The sequence below is a fragment of the Ciconia boyciana genome, chromosome 17 (assembly GCF_034638445.1).
Source record: "Ciconia boyciana chromosome 17, ASM3463844v1, whole genome shotgun sequence".
Lineage (NCBI taxonomy): Eukaryota > Metazoa > Chordata > Aves > Ciconiiformes > Ciconiidae > Ciconia > Ciconia boyciana.
In genome coordinates, this window is record NC_132950.1 from 10769278 (window position 1) to 10783724 (window position 14447).

Here is a 14447-nt window from a genome sequence, read left to right on the forward strand (position 1 = left end):
AGAAAAAGCAGCTAAAGAAAACTGGCTGCCTCTTTGTATTTATCTGCAATTAAAATAGACACCTATATGGTCCTCCTTTCTCCAACCCTGTGAAAAACGTGGAAGTTTTATGGGAAACCCTCTATCCATCATTCAGGCAGGACAGCACAGCCGCTAAATTCATCCCTCGGGAAGCCAAAGGGGAAGGCTCCCACCAGAGCTGCTCGTCTGATCCACCCAGCTCCATAAACCTGGACACGTAGGGTTTCCATCAGTCAGCGGGCACTTCAGCCAGAATTTCTGGAGCAAGGGGAAGAGGCCATACGCAGTAATAAGGGCAGATCAAACATCAGCGTGATCACCGTTTCCAAGAGCTCGCCCGCCTGCCTCCCCTGCGCTGCAGGGGCATGGTAAGGCTGTACACCAGGGATGCCGGCTCCGGCACACAGCCCTGGCCATCGCAGCTCTCCGTGAGGAAGGTGCTAGTGGCAGGCAAGGGGCTGCAAAGGGTTTTACGTGTGTGTCTGTACACCTGACCTAAGAACCAGATGTAGTGAAGGATCGCATTAATGTTTTATGTTGGTATCTACTCTGCAATAGCGGCTCCTCTTTTTCCATGTTCTGAACGCTTTCCCGGGCTGTCTCCCCCTCTCCCACCTCCATCTCGCCACAGTTATTCTCGACGTTTTTATTTTAAGGGGGCTGGCAAACAGAGATTCAGCTTGTATTTAACCACAAGCGCCTCGGTGGAGTTTCGCTCGGAGATTATGCTCACGCGGTATTGACAACTGGTCCAGGCAGCCTGGAGAGAAACGCGCTGTACACACACTTAGAGGTACATTTTATTTAAACTGTGACAAGTTTTCTTCTATTCATCAACAACTAGTTGAGGCAACGGAGACTTTCTGAGAAGAAATGGGCATCTTATAGTGCTGTAACAAGGTGCTCTCTTTGCATTTTAGATAGATAGCTGGGGAAGTACTTGTGCAAACATAAACTCCCACCGGATAAATAAGCCGGGTACACGATGCTGGGAGCCAGCGCCGCTCCTTCACACTACAAAGTCGATGTGGTAAATGTAGCACTTTGCTTAAATTTCTTCTCGTAGATAGAAATTCTCCCTTTTATTTTATTTTATTCTCCCAAGGACACTGTCAAGGTCACCACGAATCCTGATGCTCCAAAGAGTGTATCAGGGATACAAACCCATTTCACCAGGCTATTGTTGTATGTATCCTCCTGTGCATCCAACTTCATTTCCACTTCAATTTTATCAACCTTCCGCTGGAGACTCAAGGAGATAGGAAACAAGTACTGACACGAATTAGCCCGGAGATTGACTGATATAGCTCAGCCCAGGGAATCCTGGGTAAAACCTTCTCTGGGCTCTCTCTTGCTCTCTCTCTGTCTTTTTTTTTCTTTCTTTTTTATTTTTTTCCTTTTTTCCCCCCTTTTTTTTTTATCCACTACAACCGTCTTTGTCAGTCACCTGTCAGAGATGTCACCAGTCCTGCCCAGGATGACAGACAGGGTGGGAAGGCTTTTGATGGGGTAATTTGCCAAAAATACCCAATGTGGCGTATTAAAGATGGCAGCAGGTGGCACAGGCTCTAGGGAAGAGATCCCCGTTGGGTAGCCGCGGGTAAAAACAGCTTTCTCTTCTCAAAACTGCTGTGAACCCCAAGGGCGCTCGCCCCTTTGCTTTGGGGAACGCGTGGGAGAGCTCCCCTGCCTTTTGGGAGAGCCTTGCTCCGTCTGTTGATGTTCTGGGGAGCTCTCGGTGTGCGTAGGGTCGGCTGGGGTGACACCCCGACCTCCCCCTCTCCGCCTGTCCCCCCTCGCCACGGGGCTTGGGGTGCCGTCAAGCCTCCGCGATGAGGAAGGGCAGCAGAAGATGCTCTCAGCGATGCATTGCCGATGCCCCGTGCGGTAAACAGGCTGCTGCTGCGGCGTTTCCTCCCGTCCGCTGCACAAACTGGCTTTGCGGTAGAGTATCAGCTGATGCCGGTGGTGTTTACAGGTTTTAATTATTACAGGTTTTAATTACAGGCTCGGCAGCAAGGGTCCCGGCAAAGGCAGGGGTTATTTCATAGCGTCCGACTGGGGCTCCAAGTGGGGAGCGCCCGGCTCGAGCGTGGCGCAGGGAGAGGACGGGGCTCCCGTGCGGGGTGGGACAGGGACGGGGATGCTGGAGTGGCGTGGGGCTCTGCTGCCTGCCCTCTCTGCAAACTTCAGCCCCTCTGCTGCTTTGGAGCAGAGTGGTAGGAAATTTATGCCCTTTGGGTTCAAAAAAGGCTCCTAGAGGAAAAGAGAAAGGAGAGAGAGAAAGAGAATGAAAATGATTTTAATTTTTTTTTGGCGTAGAAATGAAGCTGATATTGAAAGTGAGTAAATTTTAATGAAACGGTGCAAAAATGACATCATTTACTCAGAAATCATTAATTTGTCAGCATTAATATTTCAGCTACAACATTGCCTGTCATTCTGTGCCAGCAATGACTGATAAATCTATAAAAGTGTGCTGCTAATTTACTGAATATTTATGTGCAGTGTCATTTGCGGAGTAGGATTTGAATTTATTTCACTCAGTATTCAGCTGGAGAACATTTCTAGCAAACCTAAAATGAACAGCACCAGGCTGTGCAAAGTAAAGCTGGCAAAACTTCTTAAATAACGTTTTAAAGGGAGAGGAGCACTGGCAGGAGGCTGCGGCGTTTCCCTCGGAGGAGGCTCTTCCGAGAGCGGGTCCCAGCAAACACCGCGCGGGTGGCTTGGGACAGGGCACGGCAGCTGCCAGCCCTGGGGCTGCGCTGACACATATTTGTCACATCTATAACATTTTTCATCTCCAGACCTCCTTAGAGGTGTCAGCTTATCCGTTCCACCTCCCCGGGGGACGCGCACGTGGCGGGAAGGAGCCAACGTTCCCCGAATAGTGGGAATTTGTGTGTCAGTTTGGAAAAACGGGTGGAAAGTTTGCAAAGCTGAGGTGGGAAGTTTAAAGAAACTGTGGGGGTGAGTGGGAGATTTTGGCAAAGTCGCGCAGCTGAGGTGGGTTGGGGCTGGTTTGGACCGACCGCGCTGCGGCAGCTCGGGCTGCCTCTGGTCAAGCCCTGCCTTACGTGACACGGGGCCACCTGCAGAAGACGCTTTGGCTCCCCAGCACGGAGGAGCGAGCGTTCACGGCAGGCTGGTTTTTTGTGGTGAGGATTATTTTAATCGCACTAGAGCCTTCCTGCAGCTCCCTGGTGTCAGTGCTCCAACCCCTGCAAACCTCCCAGGAACGTGGTGGCTGCAGGGGGCTCCGGTGCTTCCCGGGGCCGAAGCGGGACGTGGCACAGCCATCAGCCGGGGCGTGTTTTGGGAGAGGGAGTTCTTTGGATGGATAGGTCAGTCGCTGCAAAATGCGATTTTGGGATGACAGAACCCATTTTGAAGTTCAGGCTGAGTTTGCATAGTGCTTTTAGGCAGAAAGGAATAAGAAATGAATTTTTTGGTGGCGTGAAAATAAAGTTTCCCTTCAGCAATTTGAAAATGGAGTTTTTTGAGTTTTCTATTTTGAAATTTCAGTTTTGGACCAAATTCATCAAGGGTGTTTTCACCTTTGACATTATAGATTTTTTTAATTAAGTAGGAAATTTCATTTTGAGTTGAATAGAGGGACATTGGGTTATTTGTTTGTTTGTTTGTTTGGGGGGGGGGTTGTTTTTGTTTTTTTTTTTTTTCAAAAGCAAACATTTGACAGGACCAGAGGGCTCTTCCCTGTAACCACTCGAGCCATAGAACTAAAATGCTGCTGCTTTAACCGCTGAAGTTTAGATGTCAAACACCGAGGAGGAGATGCAGCGGAGAGGAGGGGCTTCCCACGGCACCCGGCAGCCTGCAAGGTGGCCAGAGCCACGTGCGTGTTCTCCAGGCACCAGCCCCACCGCGTGTCCCTGCAGTTGAAGGTGTTGGTGGCTCCTCCTTACTCTTGCACCGGCTCCCAGATGGGAGCGGTGCAGCCGGGCCACCGAAGTGCACGTGATGGGCTGGGTTATTTACACGCCGGCGTCATCTCGGGCTCGCTCTGAGCCTTAGGAACCTCCTGAACGTGAGAGCTGAGCGCTGCTCACCAAGGGCCATCCGTTAGGCTGAAGACCACAGGAACTGCTGGTAATTAACAGGCATATTAATCCAGTAGAACACGATAGCCTTATTATAGTCACATTTTTCACTTTCATCAGAATAATATCATATTATATTAATATTTATTTCTCGCTAATGGGCTGTGAAATGAGCTGGCTGATGTTCACGGTGGGAGCAGTGGGGCAGGGGCAGAGGGACACGGCGTGGAGAGCCTGTTGCCTCCCGAAAGCCCCGGGATCCCCGGGACTGGGGGAACCGAGTGCGTCTGCCCACGCTGGCACGGCCCGTGCCCCTTCCTTCCTCTCCCGTATCCAAGTGTCGGAAATGTTGTGGTCAGTGGGAAGCGGCGGTGCCACCGATGCCAGCCTGTCCTGGTGCCGGCTGCTTGCACTGTGCCCTCTGCCCCTCCTCGCTTTCAAGGCGCAGGGAGAGGGAGCGCAGCTCAGGATAAAGAGACAAGCTGGATAGTGCGGACCCTTCAGGTCTGACAGATTTGGGCATGGCTGTCAACAAGATGGAGATTTACTTTAAAGGAGGGAAAAAAAATCTTGCTTACACTTGGCCACTCACATCTGTTACTCTGGAAAATAAGGATGGTGTGAGAGCAAGGAATAAATCCCTTCTAAAAATATATTGGGTGAATGCATTCGTTTTCCATGGCACGTGGATAAGGGTAGGAGAATGAATTTTAAGCTTGATTCGTTCTCCAAAACGGATCTTAAGCCTTTTAATTGTTGAGTGTTGGCATAAAAACATATTATTTATGAAGCTGTGGCTTGGTTCTACATGCCCCTATGCCTTTTTTCTTATTTTAAAGCAAATCTCATTTATTTCTTCTTAAAAGGTGCTCTAGAATCTAATATGAGCATTATGAATATTTAATTTTCAGAGCAGGGTTTACACAATACCAGAGCGTCTGGCGGCTCGGCCGGTCCCTGCACAACAAGCCCGGTTTGGAGCTCCAGCAGATCTACTCGAGTAGATCGTTGCCTTTCTGCTCCGCTTGGTTCATGTCTACCAAAACTCATCATTTACTGCCTATCTCAGGCTGCTTCATTCCCGTGGCATCTGTTTCAATAAAATTCACGTGTGTTGCAATAGGCAAAAGAAGTGCAGGAGGCACTGGAGACACCCCGCAGTCGTAGAACTTTATTGGCTTTCTTAAAGGTAATAGGATAATACAGTAAAAACATTTCACAGGAGAGGAAAACTCCTGGTCTTCAGCTTAATCATTAGTAAAAAATTATGTCTAACAGTGTTAAAGATCTAATTGGTCCAATCAAAAGGCAAATTAATTATGGCTCATTTGAAGAAATCTGCAGGTGTCCTAGCTTTTGTGCAGAGGCTGCATGTAGGAGACACGGCATTCCCAAAGCTGGCAAAGCCGGAGGCTGGGAACGCTCTCCGCTGCAGCACGAGGTGTATTCCCTCAGAAGGGACTTAGTCCTGGCTGGGACATGGGAGAAGGGCAATAATTTTAATATTCCTTTTTTTTTTTTTTTTTTTTAAACCTGCAACACTCAGATTTTCCCTGTCACTGTGTGGAGTTTCCCTCTGAAACCAAAGGAAGGGGTCTGTGCTGTTAGACCAGACAGCCCAACTCCCATATCCACACCAGACCAAATCCCATCTGGGAAAATGTATTTTTTCCAATTTATAAGGTCTGTGGTTTTTCAATAGGGGAAGGCGATAGGCGATACATTTAATAGGCGATACATTTTTCTGTATCACAGCCTGACTTTTTGCAAACCACTGAAAATCTGTCCCTTTTCTCTTCTGTAAAATCACAATCCCCACACCACTGGATAGGTTGGGAGACAAAATTCGGAATTAGTTCAAATCAAAGGATGCTCCGAGATGCTAAGATGGACTCTTCCGGACCCGTGCCTGCTGTCGTGGTTTGTGTAGGTTTATCTCCTGTCCGTACCCTGCAGGGAGGGTAAAGCACGTGCCAGCCTGAGCCACCGCTCTCCACCAGCTCACAAACCTCAAAGCTTTATTTTATTAAAAATACGTTGAACGTTTTATACCAACAAGTTCCCACAAAACACCAACCTGCATCCATGCCTCATTAGTCCCAATTTGCTATAACAGAGTAGATACTAAATGATCTGACCCCCAAATATACTGCGAAAGCACTTTTCAAAGGCATTTCGGGCATCCTGGGCCCTGCCTGCAGCACCGACCTGGCACCCTGCTCCATCGCCGCCCGTACGCCCCTCCCTCGGCACGCTGGGGCCGGTCGTACGCTGATGCAAAGCAACTGCTGGGCGGCTGCTGGGCTCGGGCATGCGTTTCTGTACTCCTGCGCCAACTAAATATTTAGCACTGCTGCATCATGCCGTGTTTTGCGCCCACGCCGTTGCCAGCCGGGCGCCGATGCCTCGACGCCTGCGTTACGGTGAGGGTTAATGCCCCCCAGGCTCGGGCAGGGACTCCCAGCGTCCCGCTCCCTTCGCCGCCCTCCCTCCCAGCACCGAGCCCGGCTGAGCATCTCCTCCATCCCCTCCTGCCGGGGCTTCCCCACCCGGGGCCTCCTTTGTGCTTCCCCCCGTTCAGCCCAGCCCCAGTTAAATGTTTTGCCTTCCAAGACATTCCCTGCATTAAGCTTAACCAGCCCAAATTGTCTCACCTTTCCCCCCCCTCTGCTAAATGCTCCCTCTGCAGTTAATGTAACCTCCCCGAACGTCCTTCATTTGTCAAAGATCGCAGCCTTTTACGGTGGGTCATTATTTCACGAGGAATTCGAACAGAAATATTTCCAGTCCACACCAAGCGATCTATTTCGCTTCCCCACCCACCACATTAGCCTCTGAATACTCTCATTATACCATTGCTAATTAGAAATTCTCTCAAATTGGCGGCTGCATTAAAAAAAAAAGACAGTGTGCCGAGCATATGGCATAATATCCTATTAATGAACACTCTAAATTCAAACTCAGGTCAGCTGCTCATTTCTTGCTCATGACACCCAGGCAAGGGAGGGGGAAGCAAGCTTTTTTTTTTTTTCCTTTTTTTTTTTTTCTAAAATGCATAGTACTGAATGCCAGGGATGCAGCGATGCCTTAGGCTAATGCTTTATTTTGTTTGGCTAATTCTTTTGGTGAAGTTGTAAAAAAAAAAAAAGTAATATTTAAAATGCATGCATATATATATGCATTCATAAACCCTTAGTGGAAGCCAGTAACTTGCTGGCCAGTGCTCATCTGCATGTTGCAATGTTGCCTCCTTTAAACAACAGCAAAACAGGCCACGTGCACCACCGAAATAACTTATAGCATCACAAACAAGATGAATGTCGTCTGAGGTTGCGTATTGTCCTGCCAGCATCAACGTCTTCACCGTAGAGATGTGGGTAAGGAGAGGAACTGCAGCATACACACTTTTTTTTCTTGTTAGTTAAATGGGCTAATTGTACCAGACACTCACGCCGTGTGAGTGACTTTTTGGGCTGACCTCACCTTGTCCCTAATCGGCGGAGCCTGAACCAGGGTACGAGCCAGCGCTGCTGCTCGCAGAGTCCGAGGAGGTCGCTCCGAGGCATCAGCCGTGGTGCTCCTGGGGGGTCATTGCAGTAAAGGGCTTCAGGGCTTCAGCAGGGGCTACCTGGGGCTGCCCGGGTGGCTCCGGGGGAGCTCGGCAGCGGGGAGAGGGCGCCCGTGGCCGCTGCGTCCCCGCGGTCCTGCTGAGGTCCGGGGAGCGTGCGAGCCCGGCCGCTCGCTGTGAGTTGCTCTAGTTGCATTTCTTAGGCTTGATGGAAACCTGCCAATGAGCGGGAGGGCTGCGTGCGAATATACGCGTGTTTCTGGAGACGGGCAAAGGTTACCCGCCTTTCCAAGGATTATTTCATTTTATTTTTTTTAACACTGTGTAATTTGCAATACGGTAAAATAGCAAATTTTTGTACCTTCCTCTTCCCTGGGCAGACGGACTGTCAGGGCTTTAGGTCTCATCAGTCTTGTTGTCACTGAGGTTTATAAAACTACCAAATGATATTATGTCAGCTGATTCTTTAATGGGATAATCATTAGCCAAGACCTGAGTAAGGTTTTTTTGCCGTCACTAATTTCACCTCAAGGTGAACGCACAGGCAAAACCCTCCGGCGCGGTGTTTGCTGTGATGTCTGTACTTGCTTCGCTCCGTGCCATTGTGCCAATTCCTGCTCCTCCTTCTGGGACGTGCCGTGTGTCCTCTGTCCCTGGGTGGCGTTTGTCACCGTGGGATAAGTCACAGCATGAAGGTCGTGACGGTCATTCCTTGCAGAGAGACTTCGATGGGCGTCACAGGGCTTCTGGCTCGGGCTGCAATCTCAGCCCCCCAGTCACCTGCATTCCCTCTGTTTATCCGGGGCATCGGCAGCAAAGGATGCACGAGGGCAACGGCTGCATCGTGCAATTTGACCTTTCTGTAAAAAGTTTTGGCTTTTCAACAAAGTGAAACTTTTCTGTTGAAAACAAATATTTTGCCCTATCAAGAATCCAATTTTCTGTCAAAACAGTTTTCATTAAATATTTTCAAGCAGCCCCGGGTTAGTATTGATTTAAACTGTTACAAGAGAGAGAAGAATGAGGCTTTGTCTCTACAAAGATCATGTTTGCCCACCAATTAAAATTACAGTAGAAGTAAGTAATTGCTGCCACCTTCAAAGGGGGATTGTTTAACAAAACGCACAGTAATTATCCTCGTTAGTTTGCATAGTCCAATGTCACGTCCCAGCGAGTGGTCAGGACCCCGGGCACAGAGCGGTGGGAGCAGGCAGCGGGGCCGAGAAGTTTGCAGAGCTGCTGGGACGGGCTGCCAGGGACAGGAGGTCTTCTCCTCCTGGGAGGTACCTGCTGCTCTGGGAGGGGAGCTGCGGGAAGACCTGGCCTTCACGCTCACGTCACCCACTTGGTTTCCCAAGCGCTAAGGAGCTACCATGGCTCACGCTCACTGTCTCTGCGCTACGGCTATTGCTGTGATTTCGAGTACTGCCTTCTGCGGGATGTCGTTTGGACTGAGGAATAAATTGTGGTTCATGGCAGCGGAGGAGCGCCGGGGCTGGATGCTCCTCGGCAATGGCAAAGCTCCAGTCCTGGCCCCATGGCTGGGCCATCACTCATCAACGGCTTGTTGTGTTGCTGCGCTGCTCGTTAGGCTTTTCCCAGAAAATGCATGTGTCATCCTATAAAAGTGGAAGTGAGGCACGGGATCGTCTGTGTAAGGGGTTTTCTGGTGCTGTGCCAGGGAATTGGGAGCAGGGCGGGTGACGGGCGTTGGGGTCACTCAACCTGGGGAGGGTGAAGGGCCTGGAAGAGGCAGGGGAGAGCGGGAGAGGGGCCGGAGCCGGATCCATCCCTTCCAGCCGAGTCGGTCTCGCGTTCTGAGGGTTAAAGCCGAGACGAGCGCTGTGCAGCCCAGGAAGAATTGAGGTTTTATTTCATCGGCACCGGGGTCATTCCTGATTTAATTATGTAAAAATTAATGTGAACGTCTTTCTTGGTACGTATAGGCCATCCATGGAAATTGAATTGGGTGAAATGCTGGTTAAGCTAATCACTTGCAAGTCATTATGATGGCTAAGCACAGGGATGTTGTAATCTGTTGGGACTTCTCAAAGACCTGATTGAAGACCAAGTTTAAGACCCACAGGTTTAATCAGAGAGGATCAACGATGTTGCCCTGAAGTGATTTTTCCCTGTTAGCAAGGAGCTCCCGAACCGTTTCTTCCCAGTACGGGAAACCACATCACCAGTCCAAGTGGCATTTTGTGTGCTTCCCAAACCCTTCCCGTCCTGGCAGCTGTGGACGGCGAGCTGCATCAGATCTCGGGCTAATGATGAGCTCCTGGGTTTCACTAGCCAGAAATGCCCACACTGCAGCATGGCACAAAGATACTCAGATTTTTAAATCCTGAGATGATCTATAGATTATCTAATCTGTCTTTGTGTCACAAAGGTTTACGTAATGTCCTTGTTATGTTGTATTTTGAGACCAGTAGCCTATATTGTACCACAGGATTTGTGTTAGATAGGCAGCCTCAGCTTGCATAAGAGATAGCGAGAGGTGGGAATCCATCCTTCTTGTAGGGCGTTGTTCGAATGCTTTGCTGATCACGCTGTTCATAATCTATACCTCCATTTCTTGTATGAATTTGCCTAGCCTGGACTCCTAGCTATAGGTTCATGCCATGACTTTCTCTGCTGCAGGAAAGAGCCCTCCACATCTGTATTTTCCCCTTGTGAAGCTGAGTACATATATATCTATATCTATATCTTGTTCTTAAAAAATAATTCATGCCACACGGGTAACACTAGTTTGCCCAATGTGTGTACATATTGATGCAATACTGCAGCCACACTGCAGAGGATGAAAAATAGATGTTTATGGCTTAGTTCAACATTTTTTACCTACTATTTTTTACCAACACCTTGATCCCATCATGCCCTTCGTGTTCCCAGGCCTGAGGTCCCCTCATCGGCAGCAGGGCTGCCTGCCCGCCTTCCCGGACGCTTGCTGATGCCATCTGTAGTCGCATCTCCATAAAAACATACAGTGAATTGTTGTGGGTATGGGGAGGGAGGATGTTTAATGCAAAGAAGAGGTGGGGAGAAGCTGTGTTGTGATATTATACAGAGACATTCATAAAGAGTGTAATCCCTGGGAAAAATCCTAGCCCTAATCATGCAGCAGCCTTTCTTCCCTGCGAGCGGAGGGGCTGCAGGTGAAGGCAGCGCATTTGTGCTGAGCTCCCCACTCCCGCTTATAAAGGAGTTTCTGCCAGGGATGCTGTTCCCGCATCCTCCGGCGGAAATTAGTCATTTCAAGATAATAACAATAATCGGATTAAAAATGCCATTGAATTGTGTGGGATCTGTACTCTGCAAGGTGGTTCAGCTTGACGGGCCTTGGCCGGGACTCGAACAGCAGCGGTAGCCTCGTGGCGATGCTGGCGTGGGCAGGTCGCTGCCCGAGCACCAGCCGCCGCGGCCAGTGTCTGAACAAAGGCAGGGCAGCGACGGCGATGGAGTTCGGCTCCTGCCTCCGGACGTAGGCACCTACTCACTGGCCTGGTTTGTTTTTTTTCTGAAGGGCTAAGCTGCTTGTTCAAAGACCCCGCTGAGCACATTTCACTTCTGAAAGGAAGGGTCTGTCGTCTAATCACTTAAATATAGATTTGGGAGCCTTACGATAGCGCACCTTCCCCTGTTATTATGCATATGTTATATGCTTAGATGTATACATGCAGGCTTGCATACGTACATCTGCGCGTGCGTTTTCAGTGCAGGCCGGGCTCCTTGCAGCCCTGTGGGGACAAGGCTCCGGTCCTGCAGTTTGCTGCTCTGCTGGGGCTCCACAGAGGAGCCCGACTGGGGGCTTGTGGGGTGCAAGCCCAGCTGGGGGTCTTGCACGGCCTTTTGAGAGCTCACCTTACTCCTGCAGTCGTTAACTTTCTTTAATCTGGGCATTGGATTTATAACAATTTTTATACATTTTAAAGGAATAAAAACTTCAAATCAATATGTAGAAGTGCACGAACAGCTTGCAGGGCATTTTGTCCATCTGCTCCCTAATACTAAAAATGACCACCTTTGTAGGTGCCTGGAGGGTGCTGGGCCAGAGCTGCTTCCCAGGCTTTGTCGGGAGACGGCTGATGTCCATATCAAATCAAGATGCTTGTTGTAATGTTCGCAAAAATGTAATTTGATTTGCCTTTGTCAACAAAATCTGCAGAAACATCCCCTGCCTGAATAAATATCTCTGCAGGGTAGCACATGCTTTGTAAATAATTTTCATTGTAACCCCTTCTTCCTAGCAGGGTGGAGAGTTGAGAACATTCATCAAGTCTCACATTAAGAAAATAATTTTCTTGTACCTAATTTGTGCAATAAATAAAATCCACAATTTCTTGCTTCTGCAGCAAGGAAACGTAAAGAGCTGAGACCAGGGTTTTTTGACACTGGGTCTCTTTTTGATGGCCATTCCTACCTCAGGCTTGGTGCCTGCCTGAGACCCCTGGCCAAACAACTCCCTGAGAGTCTGGTGATTTGGGGCACGTCATCCTCTAGGCAGTCCAGCACAGAATGACCCGAAGGAGCTTTATTTGCCAGGAGGGGGATGAGAGGCTCCTTTGCAGTGCACCCCAAATATCAACAGTCTCCCATCCCTGGCCTGGAACCGAACGTCTTGGACGATGCAAAGGCTGGGCAAAGATTCACCCAGCTGCAAGGGCTCTTTGGCCAGGCCTGCCCGCTCCTGCCAGCGTGTGACTGGCATCAAAGTAAAGGTTATTTTTCAAGTAAGAAACTTGGAGAGATTTGCTTGCTTGCTTGCAACCTGCACTCATGACTGACTGCAGAAGAGGGAGGGGGAGCGGTGTTGGTTTTTTTAGACTGAATTACCTCTAGAGATGGAGCCGTAGCTGTCTGCTTTTTCCTTTTGATATCAGTAAAGGTTCATCCAAAAGGAGCTATAGCAACAGCACAACCTTGCTTCCCCCGTCTGTCCCCGGGCTGCGATACAAAACCCGGCAAAGGCAGTACTCCTCTTTCCGATGGCCTCAGTTGCCTCTGGCTCGGGCTCTGGTAGCTGCACCGTGTGCTCTACACCTTCAGGAGTCACCTTCAGTGCTCCTGCCCCTCGGGCTCTGCTCCCAAGCAGCACTGAACAGGCACATGACGAACCTATAGGACAGGGCTCAATGGCTGGGAAGGAAACATGGAGGACACGGAAGAGTTTTGGCATCTAAGTAGCCGCACCTTGGGTGACCAGACTCTTAAATTCCTACTTATCGATCCCTTGTCTCGTCGGAGAACTGGAGTGCAGGTCTGTCAAGCTGGGAGAATACCAAGATGGGAGGATAGCTTTGTTTTTTTCCTTGTAGAAATGTAAATCTGTTATTTATATTTTATGGATGGCATGTTCCTATCCCCAGGCATTTTGCATTGGAATTCAACTCATTGCAAACCTATTACATGTTCACTAACTATAAACCATCTGATTTATATTCATTAACCAGTAGTAGACAGCAGCAGTGGCATAACTTTAGCACTGGACATGCCTCAGTCGACGGGTGAACTAAATTTCAGTTAATTAAGGTGCCGTAATTGTTGTCCAGTACAAGTGTCTTCAGGGCATTCACTTTGTAAATAATTTTTCACCCCAACCTTTCCTGCATACTTGGTTGCTGCTCTGCAACTTTGTTCAAGCCATAAATTATTAGGAAATCAGCTCCCTGCCTTTCTGGTAGAAGAAGGCCACTTTTCTACTTCTTGCCAAAGACAGCGACGGCGTTAATGATTAGCAAAGTGTAACTGGGCTGCAGAGAAAGCAGTAGAAGGATTATAACCCCCAAAACAAAATAGGAGGCATCTCATCTCCAAGAGGGGTGTTTGCTGTGCGGGAGGTCTGGTGCACGGCCACCGCCAACCCACGGTCAGCCTCGGCTCACCTTCACTGGAAGCTTTCGCTCAGAGAGAGCAGGAGGAGCTCACGAGATTGAGCGTCACCTACAGAGTTTCAAACACAGCCTGGAGAGGTCCAGAGGAGACCCGGAACAAAACCTTAGACAGGTTAAATCTTGTTGACAAGAAACGTTTTCTGGTATGAAGGCTTAGGTCTGCTTCCCGCAACATGGAGCTCGTGGCCCAGATTCAGGTGTTGGTGGCTCTTTCCCTGTGAAACCTGAGGAGATCCAGGAGAACCTTCCACCGCAGCAGTCTAGAGCGAGCAGAGATGGAGAAACCCCTGTCCCAGGTGTACCTAACCGTGCACATTTGTGGGGACCGTCCCTTCTCCCTGCCGTCTCTCTAGTAAGGGATTGGACCCCCTGCCTGCTTCAGGCAAGCCGGGCAGGCAGGTCTGGTGGTGCCTGCCGGGCTGTGCAACGCCCCGTGGGGTCTGTGGGGCCGGGGCAGGGCGGCGGGTTGTCTAATGGGCCCAAAGCGAGCGCTCGGTAATGAGGAGCTGAGGAGCGATCAGTGTGAGCAAAATAAAAATCCCTGCTGCTCGTGAGTCTGTGCACACCAACCGCGGGGCAGTAATTAGGCGGGAAGCTGGATGTGGAATTGAAACTGTAATTATGAAGAACTGCTACATGCTACTGTAACACAGCGTTTAGCTTCCTCCTCTGCTGCTGCCTTTTTTTTTTTCTCTTTTTTTTTACCCCCTTTGGATTAATTGCTGCTTTGTTTTGTTTTCTCAAAAGTTCAGATTTGGAGGGGATCCTTGTGGAAGGGGCCATTTCCTCACCTCCCTTTCACACCCAGTAGTTGGAAGCCAAGATGGAAGGTGGTTTCTTGCACCTGATGTGAAAATTAACTTGGGGTGGCTCCAGAAAGGGACCGTCCCCGAGGCCGTA